At 33.5% G+C, this 12,951-nt stretch overlaps 1 protein-coding gene across 4 annotated transcripts in view; it reads left to right on the forward strand.

Moving 5' to 3' along the window:
• The window catches only part of CATSPERE (catsper channel auxiliary subunit epsilon), a 249,994-nt gene that overhangs the window by 67,065 nt on the left and 169,978 nt on the right, over positions 1–12,951 (forward strand). The window lies entirely within an intron of this gene.

Raw genomic sequence — 12,951 nt, forward strand, 5'->3', positions numbered from 1 at the left:
TAGGGCAGTGGTGCTCAAGGTATGGATTTTGAGGACTGCCCAAGACTTTTTCAGGGGGTTCATGAGGGTCTCCTTTCTCCATCTGTGTGAGGATGGATTTTCTTCATGTGCTTCCACTCAAACAACATACACCAATCAAAATCTGTCTTCTACTAAAGCAGATATTAAAGAGATTTTGAAAAATGTAAACCAACCACTCTTCTAACTTTTTTGTTTCAGAAAATAGATATTATTTCATAAGACATGTTCGATATGGTAAATGTTATTTGTTTATCATGGTTTTTAAAATTAATTAATGAGTTTATTTAACAATTCTCAGTTTTCATTTGTTACAGAGTAAGTATTCATAGATCTAACCTACATAAAACTCTTTGGGATTCTCAATAATTTTTAGACTAGGAAGAGGTTCTGAGATAAAATTTTTAAAACTCTGGATTAGAGTTTGATTAAAAGTATGATAGATTTATTCAAAAATTTAAAAATTGAAATAGGTGATAATATCAGAAACTACATCTCTGTATAGATATTTTGATTTTCTTAAAAGAAGTGATTTACTGGAAAGAAGAAACAGTAAAAATAAAATAAATAAACTTTCTATAATGGATCAGACATTGAAGAGACCATGTGTCCATCTGTGCTCTTTCCCCAAATACCACTGACATTATAAAAACATTTTTTGTGTGTAGATGCGTGGGCCGGGAATTGAACCCAGGTCTCCTGCATGAAAGGCAAACATTCTACCACTGAACCAGCCATGCACCCTATAGAAACATTTTTAAAGCAAGAAAGAATATTATCAGTGGATATAGAATTTTTTGGACTTTCTGAAATCAGAAAATAGAGGGGAACATCCAGAAGGAGAATACATCTTATAGACCTAAATAATCCTAAGGCCCTTGTAAATATTGAGCACAGAGATACTTATTAACTTTGGCCAGTATCAAATATCAAGTAAAAATTTAAAGCTGTGCATTAAAGTGAAAGAAATCAATGTGTCATTTCTAAAGAGCTTTGCTCTGGAAGTGGAAACTTATCAATCCAATAGGAGTCAATAAAATGAAAATGAAATGGAGAAAAACATAGAAAACAGAGACAAAATAAAATGTAAGAAATCATTTAGTTAAATCATAAATTAAATTAATGTGATTGGTTATAACCAGACTGCTTCAGTTAAGGTGTGACCCACCTCAGTCAGGATGATTCTCAGCCCTATTAACTGTAGTCCTTATAAGCAGAATGAAGTTCAGGTAGAGGGAGCAAAAGCTGCAGGAAGTAAGAAGCTGAAATCAATGAAACTTGTTAGAGAAGGGAGAGACCAGATGTTGCCATTTGCCTTGCCACATGGCAGAGGAGCCAAGGATTGCTGGCAGCCAGCTCAAGAACACTGGTCTTCAAGAAGAAAGCATCGCCCTAATGATGCTTTGATTTGGACTTTCTTTTAGTCTCAAAACGTAAGCTAATAAATTCCTATTGTTTTAAAAAAATTAATGTGATTGGGTTAAACTCACCTGTTAAATGAGAACTCCAGAAATCTTATTTTTTCAATAAAAGTTATGTGTTTTAAAAGAAAAAGAACATAAGACATGAAAAGGTAAGGATATAAACAGGTTATGACTGTCAAAAAAAAAACAGGTGACAATAAGGATATAAAATAAAAGTTATGTGAGGTATAAGGAGGAAATTATTTCATGATAAAAGAAAAATTCAACAAAGGTAAATAAATTATGATATTCTATGCACCTAACAATATAGCTTCACCTAATTAAAAAGAAGGATGGAAAGTTCCTTAATTCTCTTTCTGAATCCAACTCAGCTTTGAGTTGAGGAAAGTTCCAAAAGGAAGTAAGGAAGGAAAATGGAAGTAAAGAAGAAAGGAAGGAAGAGGAGAGAATGTGAAGTGTTAACACTTTATCACAGTTTTGGAGAGTAATCTGGAAATACCTATTTAAATATATATATATATACACACCCTTTGGATAAAAAAAAAAAAACCACTCCTGGGAATCTATTCCACAAATAAAACCTCCAATATGTAAGACTACATGAAAAAGGATCTATCTTTTGCAGCATTGTAATAGTGGCAACCCAAAAGAGAAAAACAATAAAATAAAACTAGGACCACAGTAAATCTCTTTCATTAGAGAAATCAGTACATTTCGGTATATCCACATTATAAGATATTATTCAGTCATCATGAGAGTGAACCCTGGGAAATTTCAATGGTGTGTACTTGATAATATGTCCCCATTACATATACTAAAAACTCTTTATAGACCTTTAAGTATACATGATTTATGCATTTGTATATATCTCTGCAAATGTTTGTATAGCTATGGAGAAAACTAGGGAAGGATGCAAATAGTTATCAAGTTAAATTACATAGGATAATAGAGGTGGAGGGAATATAAAGAAGAAATTTAAAAGCCCACAATAAAAAGAAAAGAAGGGAGCTAGTAAGATATAATAAATAAGGGCATTGCTGTATTTAAGGTCAACAGAAATAATAGGATAAAGAGATGCCATATTATAAAAGGGATAAAAATGCCAAGAGAGATAATAAAAATAAGCTTTGTACATTCAGAATAAACAATACAAAAACTGAATGAATTACAGGAGAAAATGAAATATTATAATTTGTTTTTTTTTTAATTTGGAAAAGTACTTAAAATATACAACTTGATAAAGGTTTTCTCTCTCTCACACACACAGAGAACATTTACACATTCTAGAAAGTTCCTAGTCTAAGAACCACATCCACCCGAAGTAAGATTAGTTTTGACTATTCTTGATCTTCCTAAAAACAAAATCTTGGACAGTTTTCCAAAAGGTTTGTAGCATTATACACACCGATGTATGAGAATTCTCTGGTTGTGCCAACACTTGTTATAATGAGTGATTTCAGTGCAAGTTCTTAATGTTTTTCTAGCAAAGAGGGATTAAATTAAGACCAAAAGTTGCACAATACAATTCAAACCCTTGTCTTCATAGATATGTGGATCTCCTTGCCCCGAACAAAGAACACAAGCAGGAAGTTTTCAGAATTCCCAAGAATTGATATCACACAGGTCATATTTTCCGAAGGGATTCAATTTTACTGGACATCAAAAAAATGATATTAAAAAAACCAAAACCATAGGATTGGAAACAACCGTTCTTCTGAAAGTAGAACCACATCTCTTGGATTAGGGACAAAAATCACATTCAAAATTACAAAATTTTTAGGAATGAACAATAAAATAAATATCAAAGTTTATGAGTTAACCTAAAATCATCCTTAGTATGATATTCTTAGTATATTATAAATTTAATATACTTATTATTTAAAATAAGAAAATTTGAAAATATGTAACTAGAAAATGTAAAACAAAGTAGAAGGATGAAAATAATATAGAAGCAAACATTAATTAAAAAAAAGTTTTAAACGGATCATTCCAAAAACAGACGAATGAAACGGAAAAAATTCTTTCAATACTAATTCACAAAAAGAAGAAAGGCACAAATGAAAATCAATAGTAAAAGGAGTGTATAACTAAAGATGGCAGGGGATTTTTAAAGCCTAAGAAAATAATATATTTCACATTTCATCAATAATTTTGAAAGCCAACCAAACCTGACAGACTTATTGACAGCAAACCTGCATTATGAGAAATATTAAATGAATTTCTTCAGTCAGAAACATAAATCTTCAAAAAGCAATAATTCGCTCTGGAAAAGTAAAAATGAAGGTAAATATAAAAGACCTTTTTTTCTTATTTTTAACCACTATAAAAGATAACGGGCTAAAACAAAAATAGTAACAATGTATTGTGAGGGTTATAACATGTGTAAAAATAAACTATACAGCAACAGTAGCACAAAGGTGGGAGGGATGAATGAAAAGCTTACTGTTGTAAGAATTTTGGATTAAAAGAGAAAACAAGAAACTAGAAACAAATGGAACAACTAGAGAACAACTGGCTGTAGATTTAAATCCAACCATATTAAAAATTGCATTCAATATAGTCTAAACATCTCATTAAAAGAAATGTTATAAGATTTGGCTTAATCTTTTTTTTAAAGACACAAGGCCCATCTATTTGCTATCTTCTAGAAACCGATTTTAAATATAAAGACATTTATTGATTTAAAATAAAAGCATGGAAAAGGATATACCATGGAAACACTAATTTTAAAAAAGCCAGCGTGGCTTAATAATTTCAATAACATAGAATTCAGAACAAGAAATGCCATCAGAAATAAAAAGGATTGTTACATAATGATAAAGGGCTCAATTCACCAAGAAGATAGAACAATCCTTTATGCACTTATATGAATATGCCTGAAACAACAGAGCTTACATAAGCTACAAAATACATGAATCAAATTGATAGAACTAAAAAGACAAATATTTGAATTCACAATTACAATTGTATATTTCTACACTCTTTTCTCAGCAGTCATTGAACGAATAGACAAAATAAGTAAGGTTACAGAAATTGTGACTAACATTATAAACCAATCTAATGTAATTGACATTGATAGGACACTCCACCTAAGAACAGCACAAGACATAGTCTTCAAAAGTGCTCATGAAGCATTTCCCAAGACAGACCATATTCTCAATAAAATTAAAAGAACTGAAAACATAAAATATGTTCTCTGATCACAGTAAAATTAAAACTAGGTATTAGTAACAAAATATGTCTGGAAAGTCCCTGAGATACTTGCAAACTAAACAATAAGCTTCTGATTAACACATTAGTTAAAGCAAAGTCAGATAGGAAATTAGCAAATATTTTGAATTGAAAGAAAATTAAAACAAATCATAAAATTTTGGTAATGCAGTTAGGGCAGTTTTTAGTAGGAAAACCTACTAAAATAGTAGGAAATAGAAGAAAAATTTTAAATCAATGTGAAAGCTCCCATGTTGAGAAACTAAAAAAAAAAAAAGCAAATAAAATCAAAGGCAAGAAAAGGGGAGAAATAAATAAATAATAAAGATTCTTAAGAAACCAATGAAATTGAAAGTAGAAAAACATGAGAGAAAATTAATGAAAGTAAAAGTTAATTTGAAAACAAGTATTAAATTTATAAGCATCTAGTCAAAGTGTTAAAAAAGAGGGAGAAACACATATTACTGATGTCAGAAGTAATGGAAGGAACATTACTGTTCTACTGAAATTAAAATAATAAGGACATACTCTGAACATTAGAGCAACATATTCAATAACTTATGTGAAATGTCAAGTTCTCTTAAAAACAAACCAAAACTACACAAAAGAAATAAAATTCTTAACAGCTCCATGTATATTTACAAGGAAAAATGTTTAATGAAAACCTTCAAAGAAAACTCCAACAGCAGATTTTATCACTGTATAAAACACTAAAGAAAAAAGTGATACCAATTTTCCACAAATTTGAAGAAAAAAACAGAAAAGTAGAAAAATTTCCCAAGCACCTTGTGATTCCAGCATTACCCTGATATAAAAATCAAAAACATAACAGGGAAAATGCAGACCAGTATGTCTCATGAAATTAGGTGTAAGTATCCTAAACAAAATTATTGCAAACAATCCCAAACTGTGTGACAATACATCATGACGAGGTAGGATTTATTCCAGAAATGTAAGGTAGCATACATTGGAAAATCAACATAATTCACCATATCAATAAAAAATTTTAAAGGTGAAAGTAAAGAAGAAAAAACATGTAATCATCTCGTAGTCACAGAAAAGGCATCTAACAAAATTCAACATCCATCAAGACATTCAGAATGAAAGGAAAACTCCTCTTCTTCATAAATAACTTTTATGAAAAAGTCTAGAGTTAATATCATACCTAATAATGAAAGACTGAATGCTTTCTCCCTAAGTTCAGAACAGGGCAAATGTATCCATTCTCACAGTTCCTATTAAACATCACACTAGAGGTCCTATGCAATGTCATAAGGCAAGAAAACAAAATGAATTCAAATTGGAAATAAAATAAATAAAAATATTTCTATTCACAGATGACATGACTGTTTACATATAAAGTCCCAAAGAATCCACAAAAAGCTACTAGAACCAGTATATGAAAATGACAAGATTTTAGGATACATGATCACAATACAACAATCAATGAACGATTAGAAAATGAAATTTAAAAAAATCAGAATTGACACCAAAAACATGAAATGCTTAGGTATAAATCTAAAAAAAAATGTGCGAGAATTGTACACTGAAAACTACAAACACTGATGAGAGAAATCTAAACAAAGAAGATCTAAACAAATGGAGAGGTAACCCTGTTCATAGATTGGAACACTAAATATTGTTGAGATGTCACTTCTCCCTAAATATTTCTATAGTTTTGTGCTGGATTGAATCTATTTTGTACCCCAGAAAATCTATCTTTTGAATGCTTTGAAGAGACTGTTGGTAGAAATGTGTATTCTAAAGATATCTCTGATGAGGGTTCAGACAGAAATGATGAATGTGTCATCCCAAAGTGGAAGGAAGGCATTCTTTGTCGATGGAAGGCAGAATTTGAGAGTGATGAACTTGGACATTTAGCAGAAGAAATTTCCAAACTACATGTGGAAAATGCAGTCTGGCTTCTCCTTGCGGCTTATAGTAAAATGCAAAAAGAAAGTGATAAGCTGAGAACTGAACTCTTGGGTACAAAGAAACCAGAAATTGATGGTCTGGAAAATTCTGGGCTTCCAGAAAGGGAGATGCCAGAGAGTAGTGCCCACATGAGGATTAACCAAACATGGAAGCAGTCAGCCATTACGGGACAAGTGAGGATTTCATATGGAGTTATCCAGGAAGGATTTGTGGAAAACCCTTTTGTCTGAGTGGCATGATCCCAGCATATTGCATAGATAACCACGAGAGTATTGTGGAATCTGTGTAAATGAAACTACAGCAAGTATGCATGAAAAGGGACCAAAAAAGGGACAAAGTGAAGGAAAAATGCCTTCAGAGGGAGAACCAGGGAGGCTAAGGTCTAGAACCAGGAAATTTCAGGCCAAGAGAGTGGACAAACCCATACATTTGAAAATGGTGAGTTTGCCCCAGAAGCAGAGGTAGCCTTCTGCTTCATTGTTCAGGAAGAGTTGTGCCACCTCAGGCCTTGGAGAGGGTAGAGTGCATAAACTGGGGACTGGGGTGAGCCTGGCTGTCACCCCAGTGGTCTGGAGGGTTATGCTTGTGCCCCAGAGATGGCAGAGATTCTAGGTACTACCCCAGTGTATGGAGAGGGTGGAGCTAAGAAAAAGGTGGTCCCTCCAATGAGCCACAATGTTGCAACACACCCCAGCATTTGGAGAGAAAGTGAGGCTACTGCACAGGCCCTTGGAAAGGGTGGGACTGCAGCTTTCTAAAGCCCCAAGGAAAAATGACTCTCAGACTTTGAAATCTAATGGATTTTGTCCTGCAGGTTTCCAGAACTGTTAGGGTCCAGTGAGCCCTGTGTTCTTTCCAATTTCTCCCTATGGAAATGGGAACATGTATCCTATGATTGTTCCTCCTTTGTATGTTGGCAGCAGATAACTTGCTCTGAGTTTTACAGGTCCAGAGTCAGAGGAGAATTTTTGCCTTAGAACAGACTAATGCCTGTAGCTGATTAGATGTGATTTTGTACTGTTTTTTTTACCATGGTATTGTATAAAGTTACAATTGTACTTATATTGTTACTGAAATATTTCAAGGCTTTGTGATATTGTCATGGGATGAATGTATACTATATATGGAAAAAACATGTCTATTTGGGGTTCCAGAGGGTGGAATGTGTCAGTTTGAATCTGTTATGTACCCCAGAAAAGCTGTTTTAATCCTGATCCCGTCTTTTGGAAACAGCCAATTCTTTTAACCATAGTTCAATATTGTAGGGCAGAAACTTTGATTAAATTATCTCCACGGAGATGAGACACACCCAGTTGTGGATGTGACCTTTTGATTAGATGGAGATGTAACTCTGCCCATTCCATGTGGATCTTGATTAGTTTACTGGAATCTTTTTAAAAAGAAGAGCCAGAAATGTCAGAAACTACAGAGCCAACAAAAACTTCAGCGCAGAGCTGACACAGATGCCGGCACTTGGAGAACAGAGACACAGATGTTTGGAAATGCTTGGAGCCCAGCTGATATTGTCCTGAGATGTTAAGCAAGCCAGAACCTGGAGGGAGCCAAGGGAATCAAGAGATGAAAAGCCAGCAGGAGAGAAGCAAAGTGAGGAATCCCCACAGGAACAGAGGCTGAAAGCAACAGAGGCCAGGAGCAAGGGACCAGCAGATGCCAACCACATGACCACCCAGCTGACAGAGGAGTTCCTGACCTATCAGCCTTTCTCGAGTGAAGGTAACCTCTTGTTGGTACCTTAATTTGGACATTTTTGCTTCCTTCAAATTGTAAACTTAAAACTTATTAAATTCCCCTTTTTAAAAGCTGTTTCAGTTTTTGTATATCACATCCTGGCAGCCTGCAGACTAAGACAAGCTTCGATAACAATCCTAATAAAAATCTCAGGAAGATATTCATAAAAGTTGACAAGTTGATTCTAAAGTTTGTATACAAAGTAAATAAAATAGCCAGAACAATTTTGAAAGAGAGGAAAAAAGTTGGAGGACTTCATTACCTGATTTCAAATCTTTCTAAAAAGCTACTATAATCAAAACAATTGGTATGGCCAGAGGGTTGACATACAGATGAAAAGAACAGAATAGAGGGCCCAGAAATAATATTTACCCATATATATTGTCAATTAATCTTTTTACAAAAGGCCAAGGCAATTCAACAGAGATAGAATGATATTTGCAACAAAAGTGCTGGAAAAATTGAACATCTTTATGGAAAAAAACCGACCTTAATACATGCCTTGTACCATATGCAAAAATAGTTTAAAATATATTGTAGTCCTAAATGTAAAACTTAAAACCATAAAACTTCTAGTAGAAAATATAGGATAAAATCTTTGTGACCTTGTGTTAGGAAAAATTTCAGAGATAAGGTACAAAAAGTACAAACCATAAAAGAAAAAATTGATAAGTTGAAATTCATCTAAGTTGAAATCTCCTTCCCTTTGAAGGATACTGTTGAGAAAATGAAGAGACAGGCCACAAACGGCAGTACAATAGTTGCAAAACACATCTTAGTGAAGGACTGGTATCCAGATAATATAAGCAATTCTCACAACTCAAGAATAAGACATAAATAATATAAATAGCACAAAAGTTTTGAACAAACAACTCACTAAAGACAATAAGCAGATGGCAAATACATGCATGCAGATCTCTGATCACAATGGAATTAAATTAGATATCAGATTTTTAAAGGTATCTGAAAAATCCTCAAGCATTCTGAAATTTAAAAAACTCATTTCTGAATCCATGTGACAAAGAAGAAATTACAAAGGGATTTAGAAAATATTTTAAATGAATGATAATACAAACAGCATATTAAATTTTTGTGGAGAATGTTAGAGCAGTGCTTAGAGGTAAATATATAGCATTGGTTACTTACTTAAGAAAAATAGAATTGAAATTCAATGATCTAATGTTCCATCTTATAAAGCTAAAAGAAGAAAAGAAAAGAAATCCAAACCAAGTCAAAGGAAGGAATAATAGAGTAAAAAAACAATGAAACTGAAAATAGACAAACAATAATCAAAACTAGTGACAACAAAAATCTGGATCTTTAAAAGGTTAAAATTTATAAACTTCTAGAAAGACTGATAAAAAGACACAAACTACCAAAATCAGAAATGAAGAGGAGACATCACTACAGACCCTACATTGAAAGGATAGTAAAGGAATATTATGTACTTTATGCCTTTTTCCTAACAGTTCAATTGCAATGGACAAATTCCTCTAAAGACACAAATTACCAAAACTAACCCAGAAGAGATAGATAATCAGAATAGCCCTGTAGTCTTTAAAGAAATGTCATTTGTAATTTAAAAGCTTTCTATGAAAAAAACACCAGGCCTAGCTCACTGGGGAATTATATCAAAACATAAGGGAGAAATAATAGCAGTATTACACAAACTTTTCAACAAACAGAGGAGGAATAAACACTTTCCAATTCACTTTTTGAGGTCAAAATTACCCTGATACCAAAACCAAAGCCATTAAATGAAAATTATTTACATGCAAAGCTACTGAGCAAAATAGTAGCAAACCAAAATCAGTAAAGTAAATGTAGAATAACATGTCATGACCACATGAGATTTATCCCAGAAATGCAATATTGACTGGACATTAAAAAAAAATAATCAATCCATTCATTATGTTACAGCAACTCATTAGGTGCAGAGAACACATTTGATAAAATTCAACATACATTCATGATAAAAACCCTGAGATAACTAGGACTCAAAGGAGACTTTCCCACTGAATATCCCACTGAAAAAAAAGCTATTTGTAAACTGACAGGTAATATTATATTTAATCCAGAAAGGCTGAAGGCTCTTCACCTAGGTTTGGGAAAATGCATGTTTTATATAACATTGTATTGGAAATCCTATCTAGTGCAATGAAGCAAAGAGATTAAGTAACATTCTTGCAGACTTGATAGGAAGAAGTAAAACCGTCCTTATTTGCACATTATCTGACTATATATGCACAGAATTCTAAGGTACCTACTTTTATACCACTACCACCCTAAAAAAAAACCTACTAGAACTTATTAGTGAGTTTAGTATGGTTGCAGGATACAAGATCAATATAAAAAATAAACTGTATGTTAATAGACTAGCAGCAAAAAAATTGAGAAATAACTTAAACTAACATTTATATTAGCATAAAAACATGAAATACCTTGGGAAATTTTTAACAATGTATATGTATGACCTGTTCATCGAAAACTATAAAATAATACTGAGAAATAAACTAAAGGATGACCTAAATAAATATTCATATATTGAAAGATTCAATGTTGTTAAGATGTCAGTTTCCTTAAATTGATCTATAGAGTTAACCCAATCTCAAACAAAATCCTACAATTTTTCTTGTAGAAATTGACTGTCTGATTCTAAAATGCATGTAAAAGTGCAGAGAACTTAGAGTAGCAAATAAAATAATATTTTAAAGAGGAAAAATGTTGGAGAATTTACACTACTTCGAGATGCTGCAATCTACACTAATCAAGACATTGATATTGGCATAGGATTAAACAAATGGATTAATGTAATATAAAATGAGTTTCCAGCAATATGCCTACTCATTTTTATGATCAATTTTTTTTTTTAAACAGAAATGTCAAGTTATTCATTGGGGAGGAAGGAAAAGTCTTTTTTCTTATATGCTGTATGGTGGGATCACATTTCATTCTTTTTCCATGTGAGTTGCCCATTATTGCAGCACCATTTGTTGAATTTTGCTTGAATTTTGTTTGGTTGTTTGATTTATTAGTTTCTTTGTTTTGTTTGTTTGGGAAGTGCATGGGCCGGGAATCAAACCCGGGTCTCCCACATGGCAGGCTTGAATTCTATCACTGAACTATCCTCACATCCCAGAATGGTCTTTTTTTTAAACTTAAATATATTAATCATCTGGGGGGCAAAAGAACTTCAGCCTTCTACTGTATACAAAATTAATTTGAAATGGATTATATACCAAAATGTAAAGGCTAAAAATGAAACTTCTATAAGAAATTATAAGAGAAAATATTCATGACCTTGTAGGCAAAATTTCTTAGGACACAGAAAATACTAAATTTTATAAAAATTCAAAGCTTTTGCTCTTCCAAAGACACCATTAAGAAAATGAAGTAGTAAGTCACAGAGTGGGAGACAATATTCTGAATACATTTATCTGACAAGGACTTTTATCTAAAATATAGAATGGACCTTACAAATCAATAATATGAAGACAAACAAACTAATAAAGGGGCAATATTACCTATCATAACCTGCCAACCCCCAACCAGGATCATTCCAGCCAATCCTAAAGAACACCTAGGGCAATATATTCTACAAGGGTTCCATGCACTAGAGTAACTTTCCAGAAACCTACAACTTCCAGATGGGTCCCTGGACCAGATAAGTCCTGAAACCTAGAGGGCCTAGCCTCTCCAGAACATTAGATAGTTTTATCTCCCTACCCTATATTAGTGACAGACCCTTCTGTGGTGGTTAGATTCAGTTGTCAACTTGGCCAGGTGAAGGCACCTAGTTCTGTTGCTGTGAACTTGAACCAATGGTACGTGAACCTCATCTGTTGCTGATTTACATCTGCAGTCGGCTAGGAGGCATGCCTTCTGCAATGAATGACGTTTGACTTAATTGGCTGGTGCTTAAATGAGAGAGCACTACGTAGCACAGCCTGAGCAGCTCAGCATACCTCATCTCAGCACTTGCAGCTCAGCCCAGGCCTTTGGAGGTGCAAAAAGGTATCACCCCGGGGAAAGACATTGGAACCCAGAGGCTTGGAGAGGCCAGCAGAGACCATCCTGTGCCTTCCCACGTAAGAAAGAACCTCAGTGGAAAGTTAGCTGCCTTTCCTCTGAAGAACTAACAAAATAAGTCCCCTTTTATTAAAAGCCAATCCGTCTCTGGTGTGTTGCATTCCAGCAGCTAGCCATAGCCCAAATACCTCTAAAGAGAGGGATGGAGAGATCAAAGGTGATGGTGGAATTAGACAGTGAAGATAGGATTTAACAAAGAAATATGATTGCTGAATTGTTAAATTGATATCTCTTTTAGTCACCAGTATTTTAGGGCAGCTGGAATTAAAAACCTAAAATTGTGGAATTGTAACCACATGTTCTACAACTAATTGTGGTACTGTGCTTTGCTTTTTTGCATATGTTATTTTTCACAAAAAAAGAAAAAAGTCAATTGTTGTGATAAAAAAATGTTTAAGCCTTCTAGCCTTCTACATTCTGGAGCAGCTAGAAGGAAAAATCTGAAAGGGTCATATGGTAGCCCATGATAGACTCTGGGAGCTGTCCTGTACTTCAAAAACTGTTGCTTTTTTATTTCTTTGCTTTG

This window comes from Tamandua tetradactyla, chromosome 7 (assembly GCF_023851605.1).
Source record: "Tamandua tetradactyla isolate mTamTet1 chromosome 7, mTamTet1.pri, whole genome shotgun sequence".
Taxonomy (NCBI): domain Eukaryota; kingdom Metazoa; phylum Chordata; class Mammalia; order Pilosa; family Myrmecophagidae; genus Tamandua; species Tamandua tetradactyla.